This window comes from Thermobia domestica, chromosome 11, assembly GCF_964235325.1.
Source record: "Thermobia domestica chromosome 11, izTheDome1.hap1.1, whole genome shotgun sequence".
Classification (NCBI taxonomy): domain Eukaryota; kingdom Metazoa; phylum Arthropoda; class Insecta; order Zygentoma; family Lepismatidae; genus Thermobia; species Thermobia domestica.
Window position 1 is genome coordinate 231,456,250 of NC_137464.1, and position 18,427 is coordinate 231,474,676.

The 18,427-nt window shown below is 36.3% G+C and overlaps 1 protein-coding gene across 10 annotated transcripts in view; it reads left to right on the forward strand.

Moving 5' to 3' along the window:
- The first annotated feature begins 5,397 nt into the window (after window positions 1–5,397).
- Window positions 5,398–18,427, forward strand: part of LOC145664809 (uncharacterized) — a 121,451-nt gene continuing 108,421 nt past the window's right edge. For 3 of the 10 annotated variants that reach the window (XM_081731781.1, XM_081731784.1, XM_081731782.1), the window contains exon 1: window positions 5,568–6,053. The gene's annotated coding sequence lies outside the window, so the exon portion shown is untranslated. The other 7 variants (XM_081731787.1, XM_081731790.1, XM_081731783.1 and 4 more) reach the window with 7 other exon arrangements.

Sequence of the window (18,427 nt, forward strand, 5' to 3'; positions counted from 1 at the left end):
ATTTTCAAGACAGTCTTAATTCAATCTACAAGTGAGGATGTAGGAAACTTTCATTTTTTTCAAGTCTTCAAACAAACCCAAAAGTGACTTAATAGATGTCATGAATGCAGTTTGACAGAGAAGCAACCCTTTCCTGTCCCCAAAACGCATCGTGCTGCACACCTCAGAAAACATTTTCAGTACGTTTTCTTGGCTCGCCAGATTCAACTCATAAGCACAACGCAAGGGTGTTCTATTGTCTTTGGGCACTCTTAAGTTGAATACATCGAAAACATCATTTATCAATTCTATGAAATTGGCTTCTTTATCCTTATGGAGAACGTATCTTAACGCACAAGCTGTTCGTCGTGAGAAAAGTTGTGCTGCAAGCCTAAAGTTTTGCCGCAAGCGCCCTCTGACGTTTATGTACATTTCAGAAATATGGTGTGCGACGTTGACTTCATGCGGTAGATGGTCTAACAAATCAAGAATTAGATGTTTATCAATTTTTGTTCCATCTTGAAGTGTTATGCCTTCGTCGACAAAATGGTTTCGAAACAGTTTCAGCAGATCGGGGACGTCGTGGAAAACCCAGATTTTCCTATTTGTATCCACAGGGTTGTGGAAATATGGCTTTATTTTATTGACGCAAAGTTCACTCCATACTTCTGAATTCCCCCCCCCCCCTGTGTCACATGTGACGCCGACAACCTTTAGACCAATTTTTTCTACTTCACTTATGATTTCGTTTAGAAGTTTGCTGATCATTGTAGTATCATAATCATAGAAAATGGGTTGCTTTCATCGCTTGCAAAGCCCACGAATCATCACTACTTGAATATTTGAATGCGGACCAAGAATTTTATCATCAGCCGAGTCATAGCATATGCGACCGTCCACATTTGTCTCGTCAAAACATAACACCGCTATTTTATCTAATTCATCGAGTGCCATTACTTTTGAATTCAGTAGAACTCAGTAGAACTAAAACTTCATGAAGTATGCCCGCCTTACACTTAAAAGATTTTGTCCAGTTCTGAAGAGTAGCACGCGATGGAAAAGGGAATTTTAATGTCCTTAAATAGGAATATGCTTTAGGAGAGAGAGCTCTTAATGTCAAAGCTCTTGCTATATCTTCTGCACTCCACGTCACTCGCTGGTTCCCACGAAGAAGACGCTTTATCTGTCCTTTTGTAAAACAAGGAGACAGAATATTGTGAATTTCTTCTGTTACAAGTTTTCGTGTATTACATGGGGAAATTTTCAGGTTTCTTTTCCGAATCTTATATCGTGCAGCCTTAGCTTCTTTTAATGCTGATTTGCATCTCAGTAACATTTTCTGCTGTGATGCAACCTTTTTTTCTAGTTCTTCAATTTTCTTTCGAAGTTCGTTGATTTCTACTTCCTTATCACGCACTTCTGGGACATCTTTAATGTCTATAGTATTACTACCTTCATGCGGCGTTCTTTTAATTGGTGATACGTTCTGAAGTTTAGAGACAGCACGTTTTTTCACTTCCTGAGAGAGGTATCTTTGCGAGCGAGAACCTTTTTCAGCACTTGAAGAAGGTATTTTTTCCCCATGCCAATTCGGTATGTTACAAGATGGGATAGCTACCGCACGTAACTTCTTTCTGGGAGGGATCCCTAAGAGTTAATTACGCAAGTCCCGTTCATAATCATCCGGTAAGAAGTGATTTGAGCAGACACGCGCACAGTTAACATGGATTTTGTCGGTTCTCTTGCATCGTGCTACCCATTCTCTTAAAACCCATTCATTTTTCGGAAAACTATGATATATTACAGGGGTGCCCACAAGGGGGTGCTATGACGCAAACTGCGTCATTGAAATATTTGGGGGGGGGTTAAAATCTATATAAATATGTTTGATGAGGGGGGTAAAATTAATCGAAAAGAAGATTTTTTCATGGAAGAACACCTACGGATAGACAATTGGGGGGTGCGTCATAGACATAAGGGGGGTGGGCACCACTGATATATTACCCCTTCCGTTTTCCGCGAATTATTAGGACAATCCGCTACGGCACAAGTACTCATACTGACAAGAATGAGCGCAAAGTATCAGAAAACTATAAAGTAAATAATACACAGAATTTTTTCTCTGTCACTCATGAGTTGCTAAATTAGCAAGGAATAAACAGTAACAACTCCCACTCACAGAACACTAATACACAAACACACACGAACACACTGAAACACATACTTGCAATTGTTGTGTGCAATTGTTCTGTGTAATTGTTTTATGTATCCAATATGTGGCAGAGGTTCACAGAAGTGAAAAAGAAATAAAAGACAAGTAATGCACACACGCGTGAAATCACCTGCTAAATGCTTCAAACTTGTCGCGCCCGATTTAGCAGACGATGCAACCAATCAGCGGGGTGACGTCAGAACGCTCAAAGCATGATGGTCAAAATTGCGCGCGCTTTCTCGACTCTAGCATACCTTTAGTGGATATATCTTGCATGTACTTGTTCAGATAAACCTATAAGGAGTCAGTAGATTGGAGGAGATGCGGCGTTTATTAGCTAAGTCCGTTATGGTCCTGGAGTTATTAAAAGATAATAATAAAAATCAGCGTCGTATTTAGGGGGATTTCTGGGCTTAAGCCTCCCTCCGAAATATTACTTGCTATAGTAAATTATATGAAATATCTTGCAAAATTTTCACATTTTCAGCCAAAGCCCCCCCCCCCCCCGAAAGTTAGCAAAGCCCTCCCCGAAACAAAATCGTAAATACGCCACTGATAAAATAAAAAAAAAATTAAAAAAGGAGAGAGAGGGTAAGCATACCATCTGGCATATATATACCTGAACTGTCCAGACGTCTGGGGCCGGGGCAAGAAAGCAAGCAAGCAAGAAGAAGAAGCACTACCATAGGAATTCATTACATAATGTATTATACATATGTAACTAATTGCGCCCAGCAAAAATCTTTGAAGAAAGTGGATGTTGTGTGCACTGAAGACGATACCTAGAGAGAAAGGTTGAAAGCTATAGACCCTATAGGTAATGATTTCTGCAAATGGTTAGCGAATGTACATGGTTATCCCATACAATATTTTTCGTTAAAGAATTTACGTCGCGAACTATGTATAGTGATTTTGCTGTTTGGTCTTAAATCCATTATTGTATTGATTTTAGGTTTACAAAAGACCGTTCTATAATCAATTTACTTTCTAACAAAATTAAAAATTGATAATTTTCTTCCTAGCATTTCATTTTCCCGCTAGATATTACTCTCAATTCTCAGCGGAGTAATAGAAGTTAATATATTCTCTAATCTACAATACTATGTGCGTGCCTCTTGTAGTAACGGTTGGTGCAAAATCAGCGTATTCAAATCAGTTCAAATAACTATAATAACGAGAATCGCAAAGTAAAACAATAATTTTGCATTGCGTGAACACAAAGTGTTTCGAAATGATCCGAAACTTCCAGATAGCCCTGAAATGGCTGTTGTTTCATCACAATTAACTTCTATTTACTCGCTCCGCCTACGGAAACCGATCCACTGAGAGGAAACCTAATTGTTTGCTAGCCCGTAGTTCGCTAGCACACTGTTATGGAGGTACCTACGTGAACGCAAAAGGAGTTATACGTTTCTCCCTGCTGGCAGCAGACGGTTGAAGCCAAGGGGTTGCCAAATCATCAGTATCTACAAAAATGAAAGGGATTGCGTTCTTAGCGTTAATACGTATTCATGTTTGCGAAAATATAGAGAAACTAATACCATGAAAATAATTAATTTATACGTGTTATTTTAACTTTCTTTATTAATGTTGCGGGTCTACCACCGGTAGCCTAGGTTACCCATAAACTACAACACTGCTTAACAGCACAAAATGTGCTAGTCATGTGCCATTTAAGTGTCCCGTGTAAGTGTCCTACTTTTTAGGTACCCGACACTAGGCACATATGATATTTATGTGCTAAATATGTACTTCAGCTACCTACAGTTTTATGTTCTTGTTACTCCTAGTTGATATTTGCCACTATGTACCACAAATATAGCGTTTGTTTCCCTGGCTCAGTTTCGCACTCTAAAAGTCAATTGTTTCAATGACGTCACTTGGGACATATATATCTCTCATGTTCTAGGTACGTCCTTTAGGTACATATTGTTTCAGATACCCTAATAGCACAAGATGTGCTAGGCGTGCACCATTTAGGTGTTCTAAATTTATCTCCCATATTTGATGCATTTGTTGCTTTTTGTTTCCTAATCGACTGTGTACTAGAAGCAACAAACGCATCAAATTTATTAGATGGCAACTGTCGCCGAACATTTGAAAGTGAATATGGAAGAACCATGAAATAAAGTAAATAGAACTCGCCATTTTGTTATAAAATTACATGCCTATCATATTACATCTGATCCCAAATATTTATCGTCGAATATATGCGGTTAAAGGAGCACTCTGATTAGCCAAATTCAAAAGACGTCAACAATTTATCCTCTACAAGTGATATTTTCTTCATCGCCCTCGTGGCCAAATCGGAAGAGCACGCGGCTAGTAATCGAGAGATTGGTGGTTCGCGCCTACCCTGGGATACATTTTTTTTTGTTTAAAGTGTTTTTTAGTCTCACCTTAATGTACACATATGCATATATTCGATTTAACATTTTTGGGGGGGAGTAATTTTGTGGTTCATTGATGCTTACGGCATGGATAGCATACCTAGAACATACTAGGTAAGTTCCCCAGGTACGTGTCAGGCATGTGGCTAGGGACGGATATAGACTGTGACTATCACTTGCTATCTTTGTAAAGGCTCTCTCAGAAGTACATAAGGCACACACTGGAGACATTCCCATATACCTGAAGGAACATGACCGGCATAGCCTGCCAGGCCCGTATCCACGGGGGGGCTAGGGGGGGGCGGCCCCCCCCTAAATTTTGGCTGGCCCCCATAAAATTTTACGGTAGGATTCCAAATGAACTATAATATGGTGATGAAGTATAATATAATTGGGTCGGGCCCCCCTAACTTTCACCGGGCCCTCCTAAGTTTTTGGGCTGGCTACGAGCCTGTAGCCTGCTATGTTATTGTGCTGTTAAGGTGATGGTCAGTAATGCTGCAGCAGCAAGAACTTAAAGGCTAGTATTGCAAGATCTTAAGATTAAAATGTGATAAAATAAATATTGAAAGTTTTAGTAAACTAGTTTTCACTGCGAATATAACATTCAACAAACAAAGCTTGTATTATATAATACTAATAAAGTTTTGGGAATTTATATCATGAAAATATTAAAGTAAGGCATTGTTATGAGTTATAGCTCTCAGATAATTAGTAATAGATCATAAAATAGCCTGTTGCAGACTTTAAAATTTTTGTACCGAGGGTGATTTTTAAAAAAAAAATTCATTCCGCTATTTGTAGCCGAACGTAGCAACACTGCCTACTGCAAGTTAACATATCAAAGTTTGCATAGGTTCGACAGTGGCCGTAACGGCGAGTGCCACGTGTGTGGTGGTACTCTGTGAGGAAGAGTTAAGTGGGATTTCCTATACAACACGTAGACTTTCTTTTCCAGTTACATGTACATACATCCCCTTTTTATACTCTCTCTTTTTTCATTTTCCACTTTTCCCCTGTTCAACTTGGCTTTCAGCCCTCTTTCACTGTCTGAACTTCTTTCCCGATTTTGACAATTTTGCACTCGTAGCGCACATGACTAGTGAGCTAGTGCACCTATCTATTTGTTCGGTAATGGTCTACGACAAGACAAGACAAAGTTTGAATAATAGGACAAAGTGAAAGAATAATGGAGAGGAAGTAAAGTTGAATAATAACTTAACAGTTAAACAGTTAGGTCTACAGTTCATTTTGAAGACAGTTTCCCATTTGTTTTGAGGATTTCTTGGTTTACAATGAATTTGTATGCCAGCTCACAACATTGGTTCAGTTCCTAGTTGATTGAGACCTAAAATACATTGAGAAAAATAGGTTGCGCAAATAATAGTAATTTGAAAGCTTAACACTGTCTCAATTTTGAACTTTGATATTGGATTTGACCTTGATGCCAGAAATTGAACCAGTGCTAATCGGTTGGTCACATCGTATTACATTGGAATGCTTGAGTTTTTTTTTCTTTATTTATAGGAAGAAAAATAGAGTTAAGTAAAAGTTTTTGTACTAGTATAATTAAATAATAGTTTTATTTAGTTTTTAATAAACAAAGTGCAGTTTTACTATACTGATCCACAGGTTGTACAAGTCGCAAAAAAATTTAGGAAAGTCTTTAATTTGTCCATTTTATGTCGAGAACAGAACCTAACGAACCCCTGCGAGGCTTCTAACCCGTTTATACTTCTACTGCTACCCCTACTTCTACCTCTCCTTCAACTACTGCTTATAATATAGATTCTTATAGTAAAACTGTACGGTAAAATGTACAGACAAGAAGTAGACATTTCTTTAATTAGCCCATTTTATGTCGAGAACAGAACCCAACCAACCAGCAAATCTGTTAATAGTACTACCACTACTAGTACTTACAACTACTAATATTGGGGGCGCGGTAGATCAGTGGTGGAGTGTTCACCTCCGGTGTTTGGGGTCCCTGGTTCGACCCCAGCTCGCGCCGTGCGGACTTTCGGGTGGACAAGCACCGTGCTCGTGGGTTTTTTTCGGGGTTCTCCCACTTTCTTTATTCCACCATTACACTCATTGTTCATCATCATCGTCTCCTTTAGCCTAACCGGCATACGCGTGGGACATAAAACTTAAAGATTTCATTTCAACTACTAATAGTATGGATCCATATAGTAAAACTGCACGCAAAATAATTTTAACACACAGTTATTGAAATTAAATAAAAGTCTTATATAAAAAGTAGTTCACAGAACATCAAGACAACCTCATACGTAATCAAGTGCAGTTGAGTTCGTTAAGTGCAGTCGCTGCCTTAACTTAGATTTTCTGAAAATGTTATCTCCCAACACTGCAATTTCTATGGGCGGAAACACTGAAGAGGTAAATGTTTAGGAGAGGGAGTCCAGAAGTACTTAGAAAATTCAAAATTTACGGGTAAAATGAAAGATGCAAGTACTTAGGCTTAACATAACCTAACCAAATTTAACCTGAACTAAACAAAACTAACTTAGTATTAATAAAAATAAGGGAAATTTCTTCTTTTTTTCTTTTGAAATTTATGCTGGGCTCAGACTAATATAATCTAACATAAACTAACTTAACGTAACCGAACTAAACTGATATGAACATAAACTAGCGAAAGTGTAACACTTTTAGAGAAAAAAAAAATGGCTCAACCCTTTGTGTTAAACATTGTACACTGCAAGTTCTTCAGGTGCATATTTTCTGTTGGAGAATAGCATTATCTGTAATTGTGGCAAGTCGCATTTAATTATCTCCTTTCAGTTATGAAAATCAAGGAAAAAAGATTTTTTTTTCAATTCCGAAGTTGGTCCTCCACCTAGTATTTCGCTAAAAGCGTAATAATTGGTTCTCATTTCTGTACCAAAGTTTAATATTTAATTCACATAGTATTGGTTAGCGAGTGAAGGTGGGTTAGAGGTCCATATTGCACGTTGTTTTCTGTCTTTAATACAGCTAAATGGAAAGAGGGACCTATGTTCTACAACCTTGCCGCCACGTTTGATTTGTTACCGTTACCTTGAAAAGTATAACTTTCTGCACGTTTCTTTACAGTTATTTGCTTACCGCATTTTCTACAATTTATTTTTAGATTTATTAAGCCACGACTTTTACTTTTAATAGATTTTCCTGATTATCACCAGCCATATTTACAGAACACATGCATTACATTAACATGAAGTAGCCTTGCGCGAAGTAGTTCTCTCCGCTTGACAAATAGTTCATTGTTCAGAGCTGTTTATGTAAGAAATTAAACATAACTTTCGCTCTCCTTATAAATTATCAAGCATACGTACAAGCAAATTATTAATTTCTTCCCGGTGAATTTTCAAAATTTTGCTAGAAACGGAGGACCTATTTTGGAACTTAATCCTTATTTTTAGTCAGGCAGACTTAAGCTATTTTTGTTACTTGTAACATGGTATAGAAATTGATTCTTGCACATCCGCTCTCAGATATATTCGTAGAGAAATTCCTGGAATATATACTCCTTTTTTCTCTTCATTCACTTTCTGTATCTTCAGCAAATGTTTTTGAGGTGTGCACTTGCACTCTCTGGTGCAGAGACACTTCAAGAGGTCTTGTTCTAAAACACCAACAAACCTGTACGAGGTGGCCAGTAAAACTCACGAATACTATCTAACCAAGTCATTACTAGTAATGAGAAATTCCCAGGAAAATATTATTCGGGAATGTTCTCTGGGAAAATTGCCGAGAATGGTAATATTCCGGGAATTCATGTACAAAGAAAATTGAATTTATTACTGTATTATGATTTCAAACTAAAATTCGCTTTTGTCACAGTATACCTATTACTGTTGTCTCCGGAGGGTTCTTTAAAATGTATATTCTTGGCAGTATTACGTTATTTTATTAGTTTTTCTATTTAGAAACTACAAATAAATGTATGTTTATTTACAATATGTTTTATTGAGTAAATATGTAGGAAAAACACTTGTATAGAAAGTCAACATACCTTTACACCGCTAAAACAGTTTAAATTTATATGTGAGTGGATTTTCTAAACTTGACCCTACTACTAATATTATAATCATATTAAATTTTTAAATGTTATAAACAAATGAGGCTAGGTTTGTAATTGCTGGAAAATATGCGTAGTCTGCTGAAAATTTCGTATGGTTGCTGGTGTGTGGGATGACATAAATACAGAACGTTGATTTGAGGTACACTCTGTTTAGTTACTGTGTACAATTAAATCTCTAATTTAAAAAGACAGGTAATTTCGAACAACCTACACGATGTTGGAAAAATTCACCAACAAAGCTTTGTACATGAATAAATGAAGCAAAAAAAAAAAAAAAAAAACTCCTAATTAACACAGGTCCTTAAACACCGGTACTAATGGAACATCATGAGATGCAACCCTAATTTTGATATGTAAAGTTTACATTTTAAAATTATATTTATGTACAACAACAGAGATCTCTTTATTCAATATTTTATTGTTTCTCAGACAACGAATTTCGAGTCAGGGACAGCAGTGCGTCTGACATTTATTACTGACGGCGGTTCGGGGTTTGTTGATAGTACTTAACCTTTAACTCTCCAGAATTACTAGATTAGTTTAATAATAGGTTCCTTTTCATCGTTTATAAATTAGTACTTTACTACTTTCTACTGCAAATGGAAATTAAGAAATCATATTATTACTTATATAAGGTAGAGTCAAGGAATTTCAATTCTTTGAACCTCCAAATTATTTAAAACCTAGAAGTAAATGATGATAAATTAAAATTTTGTAATTCGTCATATGGTTCTTATAATTTGGAAAAGATTTTAAAGAAATCGAAATAAATTTCTTCCCGGGATTTTTTATGCCAGGGAAAAACCCTGAAATATTCCATTTTTTCTTTCCCGGCGGAAACATTGCCACTTTCCATCACTAGTCAGGGCATGAGCGGAGCAGGGGACTTGCACGTGGTTGTGTCTCTTCGGAGCAGACGAATCTGCGATGGTAGGTATGCGTGTAAACGAGGATTGTGGAAAGCACTGCTTTCGTAATTCAAAAATATGCGATTGGTTCCTTCAGTTACATTTTGACTTTAAAATTTAAAAAAAAATCTATTACTGTTCTGCCGATATGTACTTCTTATCACTTTCGTGCTGACGATTTGTATGAACTTCAGAAATACGGTTTTCCCTTATGTCAGTGCTTCCTTCTTAAATACATATTGCCCGATATAATTTATAAATCCCTGAATTCAAGAATTTAAGTTTTGGTGTACCTCCGAACACTAACGTTTCATCTTTCTCAATCTCATGAAGTACTAACTTCATCCTCGATTTACATTGAATTTATGAACTATATCACAGATTTTTTCCACTATTTACAATTCTAGAATGGGCATATATTTCCGTGTATACATACTACATCAATGGTTCTGCTCCTCAACACTTCACCTTCGTATACCGTGTTTCACATTTGTTCACTTTATACACTGTGCATAATGACTACATGAATGACAATGTTTGTCTAATATGTTACACTTCAATTTTTATTTTCCTACTTAAAAATCCGTGCAAGACATAACACAACCAGGTATCTTTTAATTCCTCCTCCAATCTTAGGCATATAAGACCCAGTGCTACTTCATAAAATATAGCTGAGCGAGCGAAGGAGGTTAGAAGCCCCACAGGGCTTGTTTTCACTTTCTCGCAATTTAGACAAAGTATAATTGCTTCTGAAGTGGTGAAACAAGTTGGGGGAGATTCTATATGTTATCCACATAACCAACTTCGATTGTTCAGATACTGGTCTGTTACAATATTATTACTAATGTATTTTGAAAGCTTTAGAAATTTTCCATCGATCGATACTTGCGTTATGGCCGAATATGTGCGTACCAGTTTCGATTTTCATTAACGTGTTTTCACAATCATACGCATATCACTGGTAAGAACACACTATATCTTGTTTATTTACACACTACTCTATTAAAATCTTATTACAAATTTGTCTATAAATTCAAAAACTCTGTGGATACGTTCAATCCATTTGCTCCCGAAACGCTAAAGCTTGAACATAAACCGTTAAAATGTGCAATATCTTATAGGGGAAGGAAGACCACGATTTTGAAAGAAATTATATTTGTCCTTCGGGTATAATTGATGTTTGAGACAGATTAAGAATGCCAAAGAAAGGTTTTTGACAAATCAACGAAAAGTATACTTTGCAATGTTTCAAGTGCCTTTGTGTATAGCATTCGAAAACCCAATAATCTCATTGCAGTAAATTTGGAAACATATGTCAAAGCATACACTTATTTGTAAAAAGAATACACAGGTAAAATAGTATTTCATTGCATTTGAGTTAAATTTCAGTTTAAGAAGTATGTAATGTTTTAAGAGAAAGAGGTAGCGTATGACAGATTCCGTGTTAGAACCAGTATGTCTCTGTCGGGAAGACATTTTATGAACGACCTGAGTTCTGTTCCTATTAGTCCCAGTTCAGCAGAGAGACTGTTTTATATAACATTATGGCTTTGATCCCGCACGCTTTAGTTCGGAATCTATTTTATGGTACGTCCTGGGTTTGAAGCTTTGTATCCCTGTTTAAAACATTTTGTGACAGAAGTGAACTTTGTGGTGGACAAACACCGTGTGCGTGGGTTTTCTCGGGGTTCTCCCGTTTCCTCCCACTTTCTTCATTCCACCATTTGATTCATTACTCATCATCACCGTCTCCTTTAGCCTAACCGGCATAGCCGTGGGACGTAAAACTCAAAGATTTCATTTTGTGACAGATTTATCGTTGCTTACAGTGCGTTTGGGATTCGAACCCACATACGAAGTTAATTCAATCTTTCGTCTGGGATTCACTACACCAAATCGGCGTATGAAATGCTTTATCCTCTTAGTAGGAAAGTTTGTTCGCCCAACAAGTAACTAATATTAAAAGGAACTAAAAGAGAAAAAGTACCCTCAATAAGTCACCCATTCTATTCTGTCAGCTGTCTCAAAATAGCCCCGGGTTTCAGGAAATCTGATTCCATATTACTGCCGATTAAAAAAGAAAATTCTACGATGCACTGATGTTAAGCAGAGGAAATGAATCTTGACTGCACTGCATAAGAAAAAATGCAACATGTAAAAGAAAATCTTAATACTAGAACGTGTAACTTACGGAAATAAAGTACTGTACAAAATAAATGTAGCTCATAGAATGTATCTTTACATAACAGTACGTATAATCATTTACACTGTATTATGGAACATTAAAAAAATATTTGAAACTCTATTGGATTTGTTTTTAAAAATAATTTAAATTGTATTAAAAAAGAAAAGATGAATGACAATTTACTAATCACAAATTACATTTTGGTGATTATAAAATTTTCGGACCTGATTACGAATACCGCTATCACGGAACGTAATGCGAAAAATATGCGGTAGTACGCGCACGATCGATTTTTTTCCTTTACGGACGCAGAAGAGTTCATCTTGTCAAAGTCCTAGTTAACTGTTCTTTCAGTTTGAGTCAGGAGGTTAACGTAATCATTTAGACGACCACCATTCTCCAAGGATTGTACCAACTTTTAATAACATTTTCAATCCACTTCCTTTGTATTTACTTCATTCATGTTGACATGTACACCTTGTCTCGAAAAGGTCGAGCGCATTCTTTATTGGTGTTTTGAGACAAAAATTTTCTAAGTCCAACTTCGGGTATCTTCGGAAAATAGTAAACCAGGTTCCAACCTCGAAGCCAGTCTTTGCAATCAGGAAAAAGTTTGCAGTTGTGTTTCTTTTTAAATATAATAAGACTTGTTATCAAGTTGAAAAAAGTAACCTTATTTGAAATACTTAATGATACAATATTTCGAAACCTTGTATTAATGTCGGCACATGCTTGTTTGTCATTTAGCTCTCCATAGGTAATGGAACATTTAGATACGTTAAAGAATCTTTCCATACGTAAAATAATGCTCAAAGTTAAGACATAGAATATAATTTTCGCGTGAGTACTAAAATAAAAGTCAAAGAAGAACAAAAACAGCGTTTGTAGTGGATATAAATGTCATAATTTTCTTGAGAACCGTTATATAACGCTAGAAGCATGTTTCCAAAAGTCTTTGTGTTAGCTCACTGGTAAGCTGTCGGATTTCAAATCATAAGATTGAGAGTTCGATTCTCTTCTGGGTCAATGCTTTTTTTAATTATATTTTCCGCAATACATGAAAAATTATATAAAATAATTACATTAAAATACATCAGTTGTATATATATAACATAATCATTGCAGAACAGTAATTAGTATGTTTAAAATATAACATCTGAAATAGGTAGATGTTCACAGTAGGTCGGTATTATATATGAGATTAAGAAACTTGTTCAATAGCAATAAATAATTCATGTAGTGTATTTATTTGCAGGTATTTGTCATATAGAGGGTAATTCTCAACATTCATAATGCAACATGTCATTTATGTTCGTGAAAAATTATTCGATGCTGCACAGAGGGTATAAACAGTGAATCCAAAGTTGCAACGCTCGCAAGAAATTCATGAACCCTAAAGGTCACGTGAGCAGACTGGAATTATCCTTATGAAGCATGCCAGATCAGAAAGTCTTTACATAGATTTTCAATTCAATTCCTGATATATGCTTTTGCAATGTGGAAGTGTTGATGCCTTGAGTCGCTCTCTCTCGCTCGCTCGCTCACTCTCTATTTATACAGAATATAAATGTGGATATATATGTGTGTTTCAACATAATTCTGATACTGTATATCTAGAGCAATTTTAACTATATTTCTTACAATCTGGAAAAGATTACTGTCGGGATACATATCAAAAATGCTAGAAACGAGTCGATATTAGTATCGAATCCATAGTTTCGTGGTCGCTTAGGTGAATAGTTCTACTTTCAATTCAAGTCCAATTAAGCTCCCATTAGCACCCAGGGTGGTTACGTAGCGACGTAAATATCGAAATCAACCAATATTAGGATCGAATCGTAAGTTTTCAGCGCCGCTAATAGTGCCGCATTTCCCATTAGTCCACATTAGTCCACATTTCATATTAGACCCATTGCCTAGAGGGCAACATATTTGCATAGTGCAAAGTTTAAAATTTAAATAATATTTTAATTTTTTCCGTATCAAAAAGTTAAAAATCAAGAGCAAATATACTATTTAATGAACAATTCTCTTTTACTATTCTAATATGTTTAATAATAGCGTAAGAAGTCTAAAAATAATTCAGAACATGTTTCACATTTGTTATTTTTTGTTACGTAGTTGTAGCTGTAGCATGTAGTGAGTGGTATTTAACTGTAATGAATTCACTAATTAAGCATATTCGAATTAAGTTTTGTTTTTAAGTTAGGGATGAAGGGGCGGAGAAATATGTAGTTATTTGGGGCGCCGAGAGCAAAAGAGTGTAGGGACGCCGAGCTTTTAAATGTAACACTGGTCGCAAAATTAATTTGTAGAAATTTTAATGTCATTTAAGACCAAATTTAGTCCTAACGATGGCTGTATCCGGTTGCTCTCCTATGAAAAATGAAAGGGGCTGACATTAAAATTATAAAAAAGACCGACATTAGTGTCGAATCCATATTTTTCGTGGTGAATTAGATAAAAAATGGCACTCCAGGTGCCACGTAAGTTAAGCCCTCATTAGCACCCTGAAGGTGTGTGTGAAATTTTGACATGTAGAAGTAATTGAAAATGACCAATGTTAGTGTCGAATCCATATCTTTAGGGGTCCCCAAGTTCATTGGGAGCAGTTCTGATGGCCTTTAAGTTCAACTTCCAGCAAGAGTAAAATCCCCTAGCACATCTAATGAGAGTCGAGAGTCGAGTAACATATACAATGATTTAAAACGACCGATATTAGTGTAGAGTCCATAGTTTCGTTATCACCGAGATAAATAGCAATACTTCTGAACGAACATGTCAGCTGGATTTTGAATGCGCAGGTTCAGCATCGAAGGCATTGCTCGCACAGCTCTGAGTATTTTAATGTTTCTGTATAACTGTATATTCCAGCGTAACCCATTAATGTCTGGGGCAACATTTACCAAACTTGTGGGACATATTACTTTCAATCTAAGAAGAAAATATTGTGGTAGTATGAAGTTATGGAAGTTGGGAGGTGTGACATATAAAAAAAAATGTAAAACGACTGATCTCTCTTATTTCATAATTTTCATAATTCTGATCATAATTTTCTCTGTCATTGAGATGGATAGTGGTGCGCAGAATAGAGTTCACATCCAAATTCATCCCCATCTTTACAGGATGATGGCCTGGGAGAGATAAAAATATAATCTCAAAAATTACTGAAATATTTGTTGAATTTATGGTTTTCGGGGTTGAGAGAGCGTTTCTAATAACTTTGGAAGGTAGTTTGTACCCACTTCAAGATGGGTGTTTTAATCATATCAATTTCTCACCGTGAGAAAAATGACCATTTCAACTATTATATGAAGCCAAGCTTCGCAATCGACGAAGAAATTGTGTGGATGTATGTTTCGTCTTTAAAATGAAAGAAGACATGTCAAAATCAAAGATGGAGTTGGTCAATGGGTCGGTTGCTAAGTGGGTGAAATGGGTCAAGATTTGTGAGTAGGTCAGTAATAGTGACCTACTGCGAAACACTACTCAGCGTGACTCGCTCAACCTCCGACCCATTCTGTTCAGTGCATTGTAGACATCTTCTGAACACTAGTGAGCTTTTCTACATTTTACTTTCTAGATCTCCATTTTTTGTCATTTGTTTCTAATGAAAAAAGTTCAGTTGAGAAAATGAGAAATGGCCATAAATTTGTATTGTAAACTTAATTACATAAGGATTTTCAATTAGTACGGCATGCTTAATTATATAGAAAATTAGTTTTTCTTTCTTTTTTTTACGTTGGTCTACTTTTCCTTGATTTGAGACTTGCAAATTTCATCCTATTTTCTACCGAAATGTGTCTGTAAGGCAACAAAGAAAGAATTATATATGATAAATTTAAATTCATTTTAATACGGTAGATGAGAAACACTTTGCCATTATATATCGTAAAGGTCATATCCACCAGTATTGTAACAGAGAGGTGCTTGAGCCATTGATAGAAATTCAAACTCCGATAAGTGATAATTTCGCAGTCTTGTTTTATTACAAGTGTAATCTCTTTAGTCAATGGAAAGGAGGACGTGGATAATGGGTCAGAGTTGATGTCGATGGGTTTTGGTGGGTCGGAGTTGGTCGCAATGGTTCAGAGTGCTTCATAGTTGGTGGTGGGTCAGAGTGGATCACGATGGATGAAGGGGCAGAGTGAGCCAATGGGTCATTTGGGTGATGGTTGATAGTGGGTCATGGATCAAATTTTCATTGACCCGCACCATCTCTGGTTAAAATTGTACTAAAGATAAGAGGCACCGAAGATGCATGTCGGCTATTATGCTCAAATTTTGCACATAGATAGTACCCCACCAGAAAGCAATAAATCTGAAACGGTTCACGGTATCACCTCCTAGAACTCGAGATGTATTGGTTTGATTGGCTAAATTAAGACTTCAGTGATTTATCCTTCAACAACCAAGCTTTTTATGATCGTTTCCGTGGGGAAGTCAGAAAAGCACGTGCCTAGTAATCGTAATATTGATAGTTCGCGTCCACGCCGGGGTATTTGTTTTGTGTTTCTTTGACTTACCTAAATATAAACAAATCACACATATAGGCTTTTAAACATATTTTGGGAGAGTAATTTTGTGCTTCGTTGGCGTTTCATCGCATCTCTTCCGCTGGTAGTAAAGTTTTCAAAATGGAGCTGGGGCCACCGCGGATCGTCGCTGCGGGGCCACCAATTTTTGGCGAGAGATCAATGGTTGACCATCTGTAGCCCACCGACGCTTCCAGCTTAGAGTAATGAACGATGTCTTTGCCTTATAGACTTCATGACTACCGACGTCGGCAGTCAACTAGCTTTTAGTATTCCTTTACTAACCCTCTATCGTTCATGTTTATACACGGTGTTGTCATAATAATAATAATAATAATAATAATAATAATAATTATTATTATTATTATTATTATTATTATTATTATTTGTAGTAATAGTAGTATAATTGATAATAGAATAACTATATTGTCTATGTATTGTCTAGGTAGGACTGCACACAGGATTTGGCTCGTTTTGGTTCGACTCGAATCTAATCCGAGTCGAGTAGGAGGATATTTTTCGCGCCAAGTTCTAGAGTGGACCTCAAATATATCTGTTTCGAGTCGAGTCGAGTTTCAAAGAAAAGTCGCTCGTGCCCATCCCTACTAATGAGAGCTTAATCGGAGTTAAGCGAAATCGAAAGTCACACTATTTATCTAAGCAACCCCGAAAACTATGAATTCGACATTAATATCGATCATTTTCTAGCAATCTTTAATATGTATCCCCCTCCCATTCACCATAGGTAACCCGACAGCACTTTTTTTCAGACTATAAGAAATGTGATTAAAATTACATTAAAGAAGTTCTGGACACAGCTAAGGAGAAATGGATACAACGAAGATGATAAGATCACAAGAGAGAGAAAGAAAGGAAGAAGACAAGAACAAAAATGGTTTGGAATAGAAAGCCTAGGCAAAGAAACAGAGGAGATAAAGAGAATGCTTCGGAAAGCTGGAATTAGGACGTACAGGAAAGGAGGAAGCAGAATAATTGAACTAGTAAGAACCAAGAGAAAAGCAGTAGCGGACAAAGATCAAAGGGGAGTAATATATACCGGGTGCGTCATTTATAATGTCAAACCTTGAAGACGGAGAAACCAAAAGAGAGAGAGAAGCGAAACTTTGCACGAAGCAACTATACAAAGGGGCACATTGGTAGACGTATTATTTGACATCACCGGATGAACAGTGTTGCCAACCCAATATAAAGTTATGATTTTTTAAATGGAACGACCTAAATTGCATTTCATAATTTAATTCAACACTAAAAGGGAAGACGAAAGATATGCCACCCGCAGGTCAGTGTTGCAAACTTCTCGAGAAATAACGTTAAATATGTGTCACATTTAAACGCCTTTTTCACACACAGGGAGTGAGGTACACACTAGTTTTGCACAATAATTTAAATATTGGCCAGAACGGTTTAAATTGACACCAAGTTTAGATGGGTCCGTTAAACAGTGTTGACATAACAGAAAAGACAAAAGTCGAGTTTGGATATGGTGCAATAACTCGAAAAAGGCCATAAGTACATTACGGTTTTAAATTTATAGGACAATTTGTTATGTCATAAGAAACATTCTCACGTTTATTTGAAGTCGATAAGTCAAGTACTTACCGAGATATTCGGAATTTTGTAAAAGCTGAGAATTTTGCGCTGTAGAAGTTGGTAACGCTGTCTCAAATTCCCACTTTTCCCCCCAACGTTGAGGAATTCGTAAAAAAAGTGGTTGAAACAAAATATAAACATTAATAAACACACATACGATGATAAAGAAACGTTTTTCAGTACTTGAAATGACTAATTAGACGTAATTTAGTGGATATGAAAAAAAAACGTAAGGAAGTAATAGGACTTCATATGACAAGATAATACAAAGACGTAGAAGACATGTATTTACCTAGTAGCTACTTTCACACGATGAAAATATTTATTCTCTTATAAGTGTGGGACACCAAAATCAAAACAATCCAATACTCGCACCACTAAACGATACGACAGGTCAAGCTGCTTTACTGTGACAAATCTGGATTGAGCTACGAAGGTATGTATCATATGTTTGAAAGATTTGCATATACTGATATGTAGGGTTACCAGATGTGTTCTTTTATGAGTACATGCACTGTTT